Source organism: Buceros rhinoceros, unplaced genomic scaffold, assembly GCF_000710305.1.
Source record: "Buceros rhinoceros silvestris isolate BGI_N320 unplaced genomic scaffold, ASM71030v1 scaffold1512, whole genome shotgun sequence".
Lineage (NCBI taxonomy): Eukaryota > Metazoa > Chordata > Aves > Bucerotiformes > Bucerotidae > Buceros > Buceros rhinoceros.
This window is the reverse complement of record NW_010399354.1, coordinates 124,166-128,692: the sequence shown is the minus strand read 5'-3', so window position 1 is coordinate 128,692 and position 4,527 is coordinate 124,166.

Sequence of the window (4,527 nt, the reverse complement as noted above, 5' to 3'; positions counted from 1 at the left end):
GTCCTCGAGTCGGCGGCTGTTGGGTTGAGGTGATTAATAAAAAAAAATCAGAGAACACCTTCACCTGGCTCTGAATTTGGCCCGGCTTCGAGAGGGGGTCGGGGTGGAGGCCTCCTGGAGCCCTGTGCTATCCCCTAGTCGCTGAGGTGTTCTACATAGTGCTCTGGCCTGCAGGTGCATAGTGGGGTACAGGGTTTCTCACTGAGGTCACTGACTCGGGAGGCAGCTTAATGATCCTTCGCCTGAAGTCTTGCGGAGCTTTGGTTTTTAATGATCGGCTTTCAGTTATTCACCGGAGGGAGGTTAGACATGGCTGAGGTCCTCGGCTGCCATGAAAGTTTTACCAGTGGGAGAAACGTCTTTAAGTGGAAAAAAAAGCTGCCACGCAACACCCCTTGGGATCGTTTGTACTTCAGCCTGTGCAGGGGCTCTGCAGAGAGGGGTCTGTGTGTTAACAGACATCGGCCGGAGGTGCCCGCTATAGCTCCGGAGCTCGTTTTGAAGAGAGAGCCTGTTGCCCCGTGCCCACCAGGCCGCAAACCTGCTGGGGGATGGTACAGAAGAGGCAGCGGTGTGTGCAGGAAGGAGCACGGGGAGTTATCGCTGTGGGGAAGATAAGTTGATGAGCGGTTAGGCTTTCGAAGAGAAGAGGAGCCCGCTTCTTGGAAATGGCTCGCCAGGCTGGCTGGATTCTCTCGCTGCTGCATGTCTTACCCCGCACAGCTGAGCCCTCTCAGAGGAAGTGGGGACCTGGTGGCTGGTTGTTTCTCAGGGCTAAGTGTTAGCTATCTGCTTAGCTTTTTCGCTGGATGCTAGTTAGTTCTATTAACACGGGTCTCACTGCCTTCATGGAAGTGGTACTTCTGTTGTGTGTGCTTTTCATTTGAAGTCAGCGGGGAGTGGAAACCTGTTTCTTTCGGTTTACTTTCTAGGTAGATGTGCTTGATGTTGATGTAGCAGACTGGATTTCTTAACAAAGTGCTCTCCGAAAACAGGTGTTGCACAACTGTATACATACTTAAACAGAGGAATATCAAATATACAGGAACACTGCTGATTATTTCTTATGCAGACCAATTTGTATTTTCTTACTGACAGTGGCTTTGTGTTTGCCATTTTAAAAAAAAATAAAATGAACAGCAATACAGTACTTAGTCAATCATATCCTGTAAGCTTCAGAAGAGTGACATTTCATTTCTGGGACTCATTGTAAAGTAGCTTAAAGCTACTTGTTTGCTTGACAGTGAAATAAATTAATTCCTACTTCAGCTTGTGGCAGAGAAATGTTTTTCACGTCAGATCTGTATGAATCTGAAAAGATATCTTTGTCAAAACATAGCTCATAGAAATGTGCAGCTACACATTAATTAGGAGGCTGGAGAGCCTTTGCAATCAAAAGAACTGTTCAAAGTATAGTTTTGAAAACCCTATTTTTCCATTCTCTTTACCTTCCCCCTCTTATTAAGGACTCTTCCTGATAGGTTCATGTCAGTGCTTCATACATGTGTAACAAAGGATAAAAATACCATAATGGCTATTTTTCTTTTGCTTCCTTGATTTAAAGAATTACAGACTCTGGGAGTAAGTAATTCTGCATTTGGCAGCTTAATTCTCTTGCCTGTTTCGTGTTCCAGTAGCTTTGGAGTAATGCTGTTGGATGGAGTCCTTTGTAAACTTGAACTTCCGAAACATCTAAAAGAGACAGTGTAACTTGATGTAGACTTGACTGAAGTCGCTGCCTGAAAAATTTCCAAAGGAGAAAATGTCTCCTGTGTCACCACTGAAAAATAGAATCATAAGTACACTTTTGAAGTTAGTGCATAATTCACTGTAGTAAGAGATGATAATCCATATTTGTTCACTGATTTCTTACTGTGAAATAAGGTAGATGGAAAACTGTAGTAGGTCCTGCAGAAGTTAAGTCTTATTTAACTATCTTGCAGATTGTTTTATTTCTATGGGACACGATCAGAGCTCTTTCTTTTGAAAAGATTGCTGTCAAGTTTAGTTGTATTAACCTATCTCAGTTTGTACTTTTTAGTACAAATTTCAGTTATCTAATTTTGTACTTAAACCACAAGACTTAAGTTCTGTTATTAATTTTGTTAAAATAATGAGAAGTTGAAAGTAGAAGCTGGGCATCATAACATTTGAATTGTTTGGTTCGTGAATAAACCAAATGTGAATTAGCAAAATTTACTCTATAGGCTCATATTAGGATATTATATGGCTTACAAGCTCTTTAAAACCCTACCTAAGAAGCTGAGTAAACTCTGACTCAGTTTTACCGTACATTTTATCTGTATTTGCATAAAATCATTTGGGCTGGATCATGACACAATATGAGCTGAGACAATAGTTGAGGTTTTGGTTTTTCCGTAGTTTTGTTTATTTTGTGGCTTGAGCATTTGGAATTTCACAAGACACATAACTAAGACTGACACTAGATTTTCACCGGTAAACACATGTTTGTGGCCAAGAAATAATGCAGTGCAATGCAAGTGAGACAATGAGCTGGTATGTCAAAAAAGAAAGAAAAAACCAAGAATCGAATTTTACTGATGTTCTGATAATGGTATTCTGAAATGTGAAAACATTACGATGTTCTGGCTTTTTTTTGGACTGTCTTGTGCAATGTGTTGAATCCAAGAAATTAAACAGTAACAAAATGTATCGGTCTTAAGTGTTTATTTTGCTTCTGCTTCATGAGGAATATTTGCTCACGATCAATGAAAATACCATGAAAATTTAGTTAGCTACTTGGAGCAGCTGGAGATCATCATGTAGTAGAGACTCAGGGGCAGCACAAGGCGAGAGAGCAAATTATTTTAACTTTCACTGGTAAATGCTGAATTATAGTCTCCAAAAGCTTTGCTTCTAAACTTTTCTTTCTGGCCCATTTCCTTAATGACTTAGATCACAAAAGAGCGGGAATTTGGTCTAACACTGACTGAGCTGGGAGACAGTGGAACAAACTGGAAGTGCTCAAATCCAAATGTGGGGGGTGGATGCTGAACTCCTGTAGTTTAACCTAGAACTCCAAGATTATCCATTTTTCCCATTAGAAAAAGTTTGTACAAATGCTACGTATTCTACTACGTTGAAGGATTCACATGTGGATAAACAGGGACATGGAAATCAGATTCTTATTGTCATTTCATGCATATGTGGAACTCTGACTTCCATTACAGAATGTTTTAAAACAATTGCCTTTCAGGTGGCATCTAAAGTTTTGTGACCCTTGTAGAGCAGTGGCTACAGAAAACAGCTTGCTGGGGGTCAGCTTCTTGGAAGGCTGGAAAAACCCTTTCTTGGTGGTTAAGAAAGATCATGGAGTGCGAAGTGATATTTGATAATCTGGCAATTGGTTTAAGTTTGAAAACGAGTGAAAGTATAAATGTTAAACATTTATCATAAGGACTAAGTACAGAATGTGATACTGTAACATTGCATAATTAAGTCAATATTTAATAGGTAAAGGTGGCTGGAATATATTGTATCTTTTAAAACCAAATGAGCTTTTTAACATCAGAAAATTCGTTCTTCATTCTGAAAATGTATTTGGTCTCACCCATAATGCTGGAGTTCATTTTGGCTGCCCTGAGTTAGCTGAAAAGACTCCACAGGTGCAACTAGAATGATGACAGATGCTGAAAATCAAGGGGCACCAAAGATTTGATCTGATTCCAATGAATGTATACACAAATGTGACATAGGAAAAATGATATAGACACTCCTCTCTTTAAATAGGTTATTTCCTCTACAGTATTTAGCTTATTTGATGTGTTATAAAGCATTCTCCAATATAGTTAGTTGCATCTTGATGCTTTTTCCAGGTATCAAATCTTTAGGACTTCATAGAATGATAGAATTGTTTTGGTTGGCAGAGATCTTCAAGTCCGACTGTTAACCCAGCACTGCCAAGTCACCACTAAACCATGTTCCTCAGCACCACATCTACATGTCTTTTAAATACCTCCAGGGATGAGGACTCCACACTTTCCTGTGCAGCCTGTTTCATTGTCCCACAACCCTTTCAATGAAGAAATTTTTCCTATTATCCAAATTAAACCTTTCCTGCTACAACCTGAGGCCATTTCATCTTTTTCTGTGACTTCTTACTTGGGAGAAGAGATGGACCCCCACATTGCCGCAACCTCCTTTGAAGTAGTTGTGGAGAGTGATAAGGTTTCTCCTCAGTCTCCTGTTCCCAGTCACTCCAGTTCCCTCAGCTGTTCCTCATAAGACTTGTGCTCTAGACTGGTCCTTCACCAGCTTCGTTCCCTTCTCTGGACACACTCCAGCACCTCAATGTCCTTCTTGGAGTGAGGGGCCCAAAACAGGACACAGTATTCAAGGTGCGGCCTCACCAGTACAGAGTACAGAGGGACAGTCACTTCCCTCCTCCTGCTGGCCACACTATTGCTGATACCAGCCAGGATGCTATTGGCCTTCTTGGCTACCTGGGCACACTGCTGGCTCATATTCAGCCGGCTGTCGACCAGCAGCCCCCGTTCCTTTTCTGCT